The following is a 12,298-nucleotide window of genomic DNA, read 5'->3' as shown; positions in this document are numbered from 1 at the left end:
TGAATTACAAGTGTTTTGAAGCGCTTAAAGCGATCTAGAGGGTTTATAAAGATTTTTTAGCGTGTATAAGTGTTCGAAGCCTTTATAAGTGTTCTAGAGCGTTTATAAGCTATCCAAAACGTTTTTAGGTGAATAAAAGCCTTTATGAGTGATCCAAAGCGTTTAAATTTATCTAAAGAATTTATGAGTTATCTAAGGTGCTTTTAAATGCTCTAAGGCAAATAAGTGATTTAAAGTGCTTATAAGTGATCAAAAGCGTTTATAAGTGATCTAAAGCACTTTTAATTCATCTAAGACGCTTCTTAATAATTTAAAGCATTTATAAGTGAACAAAATTGTTTTTAAGTGATCTAAAGCGTTTTTAGTGATCAAAAGTGTGTATAGGTGATTTAGAGCGATAATAAGTAATCTTCAGCGTTTTTAATTGGTCTAAAACATTTATGAGTGAATACCTTCTACATCGTCTTCTAGAGAAGTTACAAGTTATCCAAAACGTTTTTAAAAGATCAAAAGCGTTTATAAATGATCTGAAGAGTTTATAAGTGGTCTAACGCGTTTACAAATGATCTAACGCATTTACATATTAAGTAAAGAATTTATGAGTTATCTAAAGCGATGATAAATGATCGAAAATAAATTAGTCATTTCAAGTTTTTATAAGTGATTTAAAGTATTTTTAGCTGATCTAACGAGTTTATGAGAGATATAAAGATTTTATAAGGGATCTAAAGTGTTCGTAAGTAATCAATACTACTCTAAAGTGCTTTTAAGTGATCTTTAGCGTTTGCAAGTGCTTTAAAAATCAAAAATTCAATATAGGGTTCCCCAAGGTTTGGTCCATTTCCTGGCATTTAAAAATGATCTAAACCTTCTATATGTGGTCGAAAGCGTTTATAAGTGATAAAAGTGCAATTTCAATTGTTTATAAGTAATCTAAAGTGTTTATTAGTGATATAAAGCTTTTGTAAGAGATTTAAAGAATTTATAAGAGAATTTAAAGTGTAAGCGTTTACAATAGTCCTAAATCATCTATTAGTGTTCTGAAGCGTATTTATATACGCTTTAGATGAGTCATTCATCTAATAAGAGAGTCATTCATACTCCTGCCATTTACCCGTGCCCCAGCCATTTAAACATTTGCCTCTCAATTACTTGGACTATCTGTCTTGGCTTGTCTCTGTCTACAATTACCCAGCCCAGTCTTGATGCAACCGATTGCCCAAAATACTTGATAAATTCAATTGATCTAAAGCTCTTATAGTCTATTTTAATTGTTCATACGTTTTGGAAAAAAATGTAAGATGTGAAGTCGTTTAAATATAATCTAAAGTGTCTATACGTGATCTAAAGCGTTTAGAAATGATTATATGTCATCTAAAGCGATTTTCTATTTATTTAGATGATTTATTATTGCGTACATTTATTAGCTAGATTTATTAGATACAATTGATCAAAAGTGCTTATAATCTTTCCAAAGCATTTATGAGTGTTCATAAGCGTTTACAAGCGATCAAAAGTGTTTGAAATGATTTTAGGTGCTTGTAAGTAATCTCACACTTTGGATGCACCTTAGAATTATAAGTTTTTTAAAGCATTTAAAGTGATCTAGAGCGTTTATAAAGATTTTTAAGCGTGAGCAAGTGAACTCCGAAAATTCCATCCGAAAATTAACAATGTGGAACAAAGTGGCTTTCTCAAAATCTTGATTGCATGTAATTTGGGAAATGGTGGGCGTGGAAGGGGTGTTAGTTCCCTTCGAATCACTTTCGGTTATGTAAAAAGGGCACATGCCCTTCCAATTTCCAACCGAATGAGCCATATTTGAAGTTTTTACGACAAATCCTTCGATACGAAGTGCCCTGATCTATACGAAAAAAAAAATACATTTTGCTAACATCGTTCTTTACATACGTAGTATTGCGCTGCCTATGATCAAAGAGTTGCATTTGATTCTATAGTAAAGAATATTACCTGAATATTAACCAGAACGTAATTTGTACTTTCATAGGCATTGCTAGCGTTGCCTAAGTAAAAAACGATGTGGGCACAATGTGTTTTTTTCTCTCCAACCGGGCACTTCATATCAAAGGAGTTGTCGTAGAAACTTCGAATAGGGCTCATTCGATTGGAAATTGGAATGGCTAGTGCCCTTTTTATAGTTGAAAGTGATTGGATGGCAACTAGCCCCCCCCCCTACGTCCATCATTCCGCCAAACACATCCAATCAAAAATTTGAGATAGCCATTTTGTTCAGCGTAGTTGATTTCCAGCTAGAAAATATGTTTCTGAGGAGGACACTTCCCCACAACCCTCGGGGCAAGGGTTTGAAGTTATGCCTCAAAAGCATATAAAAAGAATGTTGGCACCATGTACTATTTATTATTTATTTCTTTTAGAGCAGGGCACTTCTTATGGAAGGGGTCGTCATAGAAACTTCAAAAGCGGCTCAGTCGATTGGAAATTGAGATTTCTAGTGCTATTTTTAATAGTCAAAAGTGATTGGAGGGCAACTCGTCCCCCCCCCAAGCCCGTCATTTTCCCAAACATATCCAGTCAAAATTTTGAGATAGCCATTTTGTTCAGCGTAGAAAATATGTTTTTGAGGAGGATACTCCCCCACAGCCCTCGGGGCAAGGGTTTTAAGTTAAGCCCCAAGGGCATATAAGAACGATGTTGGGACAATGTACTATTTATTGTTTGTATTCCTTTAGAGCAGGGCACTTCACATGGAAGGGGTTGGCTGAGAAACTTCAAAAGGGGCTCATTCGATTGGAAATTGAGAGTTCAGTGCTCTTTTTAATAGTCAATAGTGATTGGAGGGCAACTAGCCCCCTCCCCCCACGCCCATCATTCTCCCAACACACATCCAATCAAAATTTTGAGATAGCCATTTTGTTCAGCGTAGTTGATTTCCAGATAGAAAATATGTTTTTGAGGAGGACACTCCACCACCACCCTCGAGGCAAGGGTTTTAAGTTATGCCCTGAGGGCATATAAGAACGATGTTGGCACAATGTATTATTTATTTTTTTTCCTTTAGAACAGGGCACTTCATATGGAAGGTGTCGTCTTAGAAACTTCAAAAGGATCTCCTTCGATTCGAAATTGAGAGTTCCAGTGCCCTTTTTCATAGTCGAAAGTGATTGGAGGGCAAATAGCCCACCCTCACGCCCATCATTCCCCCAAACACATCCAGTCAAAATTTAGAGACAGCCATTTTGTTCAGCGTAGTTGATTTCCAGATATAAAAATTTTTTTGAGGAGGACACTCCGCCACAACCCTCAGGGCAAGGGTTTTAAGTTATGCCCTGGGGGCATATAACGTTTTTATAGAAGGCGTTGTCGTAGAAACTTCAAAACAGGCTCATTAGATTGGAAATTCAAAGGGCTAGTACCCTTTTTAATAGTCGAAAGTGATTGGAAGGCAATTAGCCCTCCTCACGCCAATCATTCCCCCAAACACATCCAATCAAAATTTTGAGATGGCCATTTTGTTCAGCGTTGTTGATTTCCAGATAGAAAATATGTTTTTGAGGAGGATACTCCCTCACAATCCTCAGCGCAAGGGTTTTAAGTTATGCCCTGGGGGTATATAACGTTTTTATAGAAGGCGTTGTCGTAGAAACTTCAAAACAGGCTCATTCGATTGGAAAATCAAAGGGCTATTGCTCTTTTTAATAGTCGAACGTGATTGGAGGACAACTAGCAACCCCACGCCCAACATTTTCCCAAACACATCCAATCAACATTTTGAGATAGCCATTTTGTTGAGCGCAGTTGATTTCCAGACAGAAAATATGATTTTGAGGAGGACACTCCCCCACAGCCCTCACGGCAAGGGTTTTAAGCTATACCCTGGGGGCATATAAGGTTTTTAAAGAAGGCGTTGTCGTAAACTTCAAAAAAGCTCATTCGCTTGGAAATTCAAAGGGCTAGTGCCATTTTTAATAGTCGAAACTGATTGGAGGGCAACTAGCCCCCCCCCCCTCCACGCACATCGTTCCCCCAAACATATCCGATAAAAATTTTGAGATAGCCCTATTGTTCAGCGTAGTTGATTTCCCGATAGAAAATATATTTTCGAGACGGACACTCCCCCACAACCCTCAGGGCAAGGATTATAAGTTATGCCCTTGGGGCATATAAGGTTTTTATTGAAATCTTTGTCGTAGAAATTTGAAAAGGGCTCATTCGATTTAAAATTCAAAAGGATAGTATCCTTTTTAACAGTCGACAGTGATTTGAGGGCAACTAACCCCCCTCTCACGGCCACCTTTTCTCCAAAAACATCCGAACACAATTTTAGATAGCCATTTTATTTAACCTAGTTGAAAGTCTTGGAAATTAGGTCTTTTAAGGATGACAACCCCTCCCCCCACAGCCCTCAGGGCAAGAGTTGTAAATTATGCCCAGGGGTATATAAAGTTTTTAATGAAAGTGTTGTCGTAGAAACTTCAAAAGGGCTCACTCGATTGGAAATTGAAAGGGCTAGTGCCTTTTTTAACAGTTGAAAGTGATTGGTTAGCGACTAACGCCCCTATGACGCCCACCATTTTTCAAAGCACGTTCAATCAAAATTTTGAAATATCCATTTTTTTCAACGTAGTTGAAAGTTTTGGAGATTGGCGACTTCTATGCTGTAGCCCCCTCAGCCCGTTTAGTGCGGGGGCGTTTAATTATGCCCTGGGGGTGTAGCCTAAACGATTTGTGTAGCTAGTATTTGCATATTTCACTGGTAGCGGAACTATCCTATCAACGTCTAAAGAAAAAGCGAGAAGCAACGACAAAAAAAACGGGGACTAAGTAATGAGGAGGACACCCCTCCCCCCCCACAATCCTTAGGGCAAGGGCATTAAGTTATGCCCTTGGGGCATATAAGAACGATGTTGGCCCAATGTATTATTTATTAATTTTTCCTTTAGAGCAGGGCACTTCGTATCAAAGAAGTTGTCGTAGAAACTTCGAAAAGCACTCATTCAATTGGAAATTGGAGTGGCTTGTGCCCTTTCTAATAGTCGAAAGTGATTGGAAGGCGAGTAACACCCCTCTCACGCCCACAATTGCCCCAAACACATCCAATCAAAATTTTGAGATAACCCTGTTGTTTAACATAGTTGAAAGCTCTGGAAATTTTGTCTTAGAGGATGACAACCACCCTAACAGATCTTAGGGCAAGGGTTGTATTTTATGCCCTGGGGGCATATAAGGTGCTTACAGAAAGCGTTGTCGTTTCCAAAAGGGTTCATTTGATTGGAAATCGAAAGGCGTAGTGCCCTTTTTAATAGTCGAAAGTGATTTTAAGGTTTGACATTTTCAAACAGTTCGTGGTAACGAACTGTAAGTAAGGAGCGACCCGACTCAATGGTAACCGAAACTCTAGAAAACGGGTTTTTGATACCAATAGATACATCAAAAGAATCAGATTTCAATTCTGAATTCAAATATATATCTTTCATCAAGTTTAGTCCTACCCATCGGATGCGTGTTTATTTTTTTTGTTTTTCTTTTGTTCTTTTTCCCAGGGGTGATCGTATCGACCCAGTGGTCCTAGGATATCGTAAGAGGACTCATTGGAACGGAAATTAAAAGTTCTAGAGCCTTTTTAAAGTGACAAAAAATGGAGGGCAACTAGGCCCCCTCCCACGCTTATTTTTTTCCCAAAGTTACCTGATCAAAATTCTGAGATACCCATTTTGTTCAGCATGGTTGAAAATATGATAGCTATGTCCTTTAGGATGACTTAACATCCCAAAGTCCCCGGGGGGAGGGCTGAAAGTTATGAACTTTACCCAATGTTAATATATAGTATTGGTTATTAGGAAGTATACAGACGTTTTCAGGGGGTATTTTTTCTGGTAATAAGGGGGGATTTTTGGGGGTTATGTGGGAAGATCTTTCCATGAAGGAAGTTTTCATGGGGGAAGGGACATTCCTATGAAGGGAGCGCCGGGTTTCCCAGCATTATTTAAAAAAAGATCAGAAATTGAATATACAAAAAACAAGTTTTACATCTGAAAATAAGGAGTAACATCAAAACTTAAAACGAACAGAAAATATTACGTGTATTATTGGGTTCACCCCCTAGTCAATACCTCGCTCTTTAAGCCAAAGATTTTTTAGTACTTTCATAACAGCTATTTATTCCAATTAACTGCCTTTGTGATTAAGGGGTCATTCTTCAAGAATTGGAACAAAATTCGAACTTTAGCTTAAAGAGCGAGGTATTGACTAGGGGGCGAGCCCCCTAATACACTTAATAAAATTATACGAATATAGAAGTTTGGTACGCAAGTTAATTCGTAAGTTACGTATATTCATTACTAATAAAAACGTTCATAAAAAAAATTAAACAAGTATCAAATAAACCATTTAACCAAATAAAATTAAAATTAATATGCAAATTTTGTTTTAATTATTTATGTACGGTGAGCCAAAATCAAAACCTGTATTAATTCAAAAACGTTCAAAAATTAAATAAAAAAATAAGTTTTCTTAACTGAAAGTAAGGAACGATGTCAATCAATCAATTTATTCAATCAATAAACTTAACAAAATACACTTCAATATAAACTCCCCCGTAAGGCTCTATGGCCAGGAAAAAAACAGGGGAGAAACAAAATGAAGCAAATACATAAAAAACAAAAACATTTTCAGCATCATACATTCATACCTTTAAGAGACTAAACACAAGAAAAAAAAAAGAAAAAAAAAGAATAAACAGGAAAAAAACCCTTAAAATACAAAGATCCACATAAAAAAAGAAGAGAGAGAGAAAAAAATCAAAAACTAAACAGGGGACTACCAAGCAATCAAATTATTCCATGTGCACTACCCTATGATCAATCAATCAATCAATTTATTCAACCAATAAATTTACGACAAAAACACAGAAATAGGTTTTATGGCCAGGAAAAAAAAAAAAAAAAAAAAAAAAAAAAAAAAAAAAAAAAACAGAGGAAAAACAGAAATAACATAAATACTAAAAAAAAAGAGAAAAAAAAGCTAATTTTAACATAATGCATTTCAACCTTTCTCAACACACACACACACAAAACAAAACAAAAAAGAGAAAAAAAATAATTAAAAAAAAACAATAATAAATTTAAACATGAAAAATCAAGACATTACAAAAAATTTTTTAATTCTTTTCAAACTACCCAACGAGTGACATTCTTGAGCTGACTCAGGTAGGCTATTCCAAACGATATGACAAGAGGTTAATGGATTAAAGTCAGACCTCACAGATGGAGTGAATAAAATATTAATATTCCTTGAATTGCGAAGATGATGCGAAGACCTATCAGCGACGAAAGAAGGAGTAATTTGGAGGACTGTGGGAACATCGCCATGAATTTGATGAAAAGTGAAAGACGCGCACGAAAGAATGTAGAGAGACTGCAAATCAAGTAATGGGCTAGTTGGGTTGGATGTAGAACAATTTGTTTCCTGTATAAGCCTTCTTGCCTATCATATAACAAAACACACACACACACACACACACACACACACACACACACACACACACACACACACACACACACACACACACACACACACACACACACACACACACACACACACACACACACACACACACACACACACACACACACACACACACACACACACACACACACACACACACACACACACACACACACACACACACACACACACACACACACACACACACACACACACACACACACACACACACACACACACACACACACACACACACACACACACACACACACACACACACACACACACACACACACACACACACACACACACACACACACACACACACACACACACACACACACACACACACACACACACACACACACACACACACACACACACACACACACACACACACACACACACACACATGGGTTTATCAGATGGATAAGCCCATCCGATAAAAATTTGAGGTGACCATTTTGTTCAAAATAGTTCAAACATCAGATATTAAAACTCCGGGGTCGACACAACCCCCCCAGGGGCATTTGTTTTAAGTTACACTCTGGGGGTATATGTGGTTCTTATAGAAGGGATTCTCATATAAACTTCAGAGAGGGTTCATTTGATTGAAAATATAAAGTTCTAGTTCACTTTTAAAGTGTCTAAATAGACAAAAGGGAAATTAGCCCCCCCCCCCACACACACTTTTTCCCCAAACCCATCCGATAAAATTTGAGATAGCCATTTTGTTAAAAATAGTTCAAACATCAGATAATAAAAACTCCGAGGTTGATACAAACCCATTTTTTCACTTTGATATTGTTACTTTGATACCGGTTTTGATACTTTGATGAACATTTGACTTTTTAGAAAAAAGTTTGATTTTGAAATAAAGAATTTTTAAAAACTTTAAACTTTTTCAATCAAACACGAACAAAAATTAATTAAAAAAACTTTCCGAAAAAAAAGTGTTTCAAAGAAAAGTAAAAGCCATTTTAAACTTAAACTCAGCAGATAAAAATACCTGTTAATATTAAAAATCAAAACGGCCAGATATTACTATTAAAGAATAAATGAAATCCAAAACGAACAGAAATTAAATAAACAATCACAGCAAAAAACATACAACAAGTAATAATATAAATGAATAAACAAATCTTAAAGCGAGTAATGCTTAGGTTGAATAAGAAAATCAAGCTTAAAACGAAAAAAAATATTTTACTATTGAAGTATAAATGAAACGTAAAAAGAAGGGAAATTAAATAAACAATCAATGCAAAAAAACGTGCAATAGATATTAATGTAAATGAATAAATAAATTTTAAAACGAGTGAAACTTAACTTGAATATGCAAACCAAGCTTGAAACGAACAAAAATCACTACGAACAAGAGTTTGGGTATCGCCTCCTTATCTCACTGTAAAAGGCTAAAACGTATTGCGTCATTGGTGCTTTACTGAAAACTATATGCGTCTTGAACAGTCTCGGAAAGTATAAACAAAGTCAAATTGAATATTTGATGTATAATGATATTAATTGTTGAAATATCCATCAGTTCAAGAATTTATTTCACTTGAATTTTATTTTTATTTTAAATGCTGTAAGAACTGGAAAAAAAATATCTGTAATATAATCCGTTTTCAGTTAAGCGCCAATGACGCAGTAGGCTTTTGGTTTTTACTTACAATTAAGGAAGGGGGCAATATCCGAACTCCAGTTTGTAGTGAAACTATATTCGTCTTGAACAACTTTAGAAAAACTAATAATTTAAACTGAATATTTGATGTATCATGATATTAATTGCTGAAAGCTCATCAGTTCAAAATTTTACATTAATTTTATGTTTGTTTTCAATATTAAGTACAAAAGAAAATATTTGTAATAAAATTGGTTTCAGTAAAGCGTCAATGACGCAAAAGGTTTTAGACTTTTACAGTGAGAGATGGAGGCGATACCCAAACTCTTGTTTGTAGTGATTTTTGTTCGTTTCAAGCTTGATTTGTATATCCAGTTTAAGTTTCACTCGTTTCAAGATTTATTTATTCATTTACATTAATATCTATTACATGTTTGTTCGCATTGATTGTTTATTTAATTTCCCTTCTTTTTACGTTTCATTTATACTTCAATAGTAAAATATTTTTTTTCGTTTTAAGCTTGATTTTCATATTCAACCTAAGCATTACTCGCTTTAATATCTATTTATTCATTTATATTATTACTTGTTGTATATTTTTGCTATGATTTTTTTTATTTAGTTTCTCTTCGTTTTGGGTTTCATTTATCCTTTAATAGTAATTTCTGGTCGTTTTGAGTTTGAATTTTAACAGGTATTTGTATTTGCTGAGTTTAAGTTTAAAATGGCCTTTACTTATCTCTGAAAAACTTATTTTTTGGAAAGTGTTTTTTAATGTAATGTCATACAAGGACTAGCTATAAAGATAGCTGTAACCTAGTAAAGAGTGAACAAAGACCCATACTACACCAAACGTTTGAAAACAGGTTAAAAAAACCTATTGAGTTTAAAAAAATTGCTTTGAAAGATCCTAGTTAAAAAAAAAAAAAAAAAAAAAAAAAAAAAAAAAAAAACGCTTTACTTAAAACCCAAAAGCGACGCAACAAAACAGGATTAGAAGCAAAAAATAAATCCTTAGATGGCCTGCACAAAAAAAGCAATGCTTTATAAGTTTCTTAATAATATTTTACCAGCCATGAAATCAATAAATTTTACGACGCGATTTTAACTCTCTAAACACTCAAGAAAGCTTAGTTTTCACTAAAACGCTAGTTTTTAAAAATTCTACAATATTACAAATACAAATATGGAGAAATATCATGAGCCAGTTTATTTGAAATTGTTTTTCAAAAATATGTTGCATAAACTGCGAAGCAGTAAGTTTTCTTCAATACACAGACACACACACAAAGACAGACAATGAATGTCATTTCTATTTCAATGAAAACGCTAAGTATTTTCATAATTTTGGTTTTTATTTGTCAAAACATCAACACCAAAAATGAAATACAATACCCATAATAACCAAGATTTCTGAATAGAGCTATTGAAAGTAGATTGATTGTTTAATCAATAAAGATATTCAGCACTATTCCGGATTGTGGTAGTGTCTCTTCGTTTAGAGTTCGGCATGATTATTCATTTTAGTTTCTGTTCGTTTATTTATCATTTATTCACTGATAGAAATTTTGCTCGTTTTAATTTGGAATTATGATATGACTTGGTAGGGTATTTACCACATAACCCATGTTAAGGATTATCAATTAAAATGAAGGTTATATTTCTTTAAATACATACTATATTTTTTATCTGAATTCTTAAAATCTGCTTAATTTATTTCAATCTGAAAAAAATGTGTAAATAAAAAAAAACGAGTTGAGTATTTAAAATGCACTTTTTTTAGTATCTCCCCTCTCATGAGAACATCCTCGGATGCCTCCTCCTTTCGAAGTTTGACTGTGCTTATTTTTTTCTGTGACTGAAAGATATGAGATTTCCAACTCTAAACTCTTCAACTAGAAGACGCTATTGTAACAGGCTGGGCCGTACCATTGAGGGGGATTCGATTCCCCCCCCCGAACCCAGCTTCTTAAAACAATTAGTCGTAAGAACGTAGGTAAAAAAATATTTCTCCTAAAAAACCAAAAATATTTCTGGCTCGTCAAGTGGCCTTAAATGTGCAAGTAACAAACCTTTATTTTAGACGGTTAGACAAAGTTTACAGGAGCTAAATCCCTGCTTTACTATCCTAGTAGTCCCTCCCTCCTGAGCAACAATTTTTCTGTGTTACCCCCCCTGACAAAATTCTTGGATACGGCCCTGGTAAGAGCACTAATTTGCCTAGTTGCAATAAAAGAAGGAAAACGCTGTGCCTTGTATCTTTGAGTTGACAATAAGAGCTTGAAAAAGACAAAGATTTTGTCAGTGTCTGTCCGAAAGAGGTATTAAGCTTTGGTGCGCTGTTTCTGGAAAATATGTTGAAACAGGGGGAGTGAAGAGTGAAAGTGATCTTAGTCTGTTGAACTTCTTTCATTTGGATAAGTCTAAAAGTGGCTAATGGTTGGTATTCTGTTTTAAGGTAAGCCATATTACCATTAATTTTAAAAAGACTTTTCAGTACATGCAAGTTTTCACAGTTTATACAACATATTTTTGAAATTCTTTTTCAGATAAACTGGTTCGTGATATTTCCCCATATTTTTAGAATTCTGAAAAACTAACATTTTACTGAAAACTAAGCTTTCTTGAGTTTTCAGAGAGTTAAAGTCGTGTCATATAATTTATTGGTTTATTGGCCGGTAAAATACTAGGTGCCTATGCACTATAACTAAACCAGCGCTATAGATTGTACAAGGAAACCAGACATGGAAACCCGTCAAACGGGTATTTACTATCTAAATTGATTGCAAAGCGTGATTTGTTATTGTGTTTACAATATTTAAACTCTTGTTTTTGGGGTTTAGGGGGGGAGTTACCTAGGTTTGGTCACGTATTTAATATATGCTATGATTACCCCCCCCCCCTAATGTGCAAATATATAGCCCAAATTTGTTTCTAAACTACTATATATTCATCCAATTTTATTTTATTTCATTAGCATTAATCAAACGTGACTTCTTTCGTGTATAGCGCTGGTTTAGTTACAATGCATAAGTACTAAACATTACTTTGAAACTTATGAATTATCGTTTAATCTTGTGTAGATCACCTGAGGTTTTATTTTTGCTTCTAATCCTGTATTGTTGTGTCAAATTTGTGTTTTAAGCAATGTGCTATTTTTTAAGCTATTTTTTTTAAACGAATTTTTTTAAA

The 12,298-nt window shown here is 34.7% G+C and overlaps 1 protein-coding gene across 1 annotated transcript in view; it reads left to right on the top strand.

Annotated features, from left to right (window-relative positions):
* The first annotated feature begins 11,464 nt into the window (after window positions 1–11,464).
* Window positions 11,465–12,298, top strand: part of LOC148944949 (Ig-like and fibronectin type-III domain-containing protein 2) — a 321,570-nt gene continuing 320,736 nt past the window's right edge. The window contains exon 1 of the mRNA XM_089099394.1: window positions 11,465–11,564. The gene's annotated coding sequence lies outside the window, so the exon portion shown is untranslated. The remainder of the gene's footprint in view (window positions 11,565–12,298) is intronic.

Source organism: Artemia sp. Qi Xiang Cuo, chromosome 13 (assembly GCF_049724085.1).
Source record: "Artemia sp. Qi Xiang Cuo chromosome 13, ASM4972408v1, whole genome shotgun sequence".
Classification (NCBI taxonomy): Eukaryota; Metazoa; Arthropoda; class Branchiopoda; order Anostraca; family Artemiidae; genus Artemia; species Artemia sp. Qi Xiang Cuo.
Note: the sequence above shows the minus strand (reverse complement) of the source record. Positions and strands in the feature narration are given on the sequence as shown.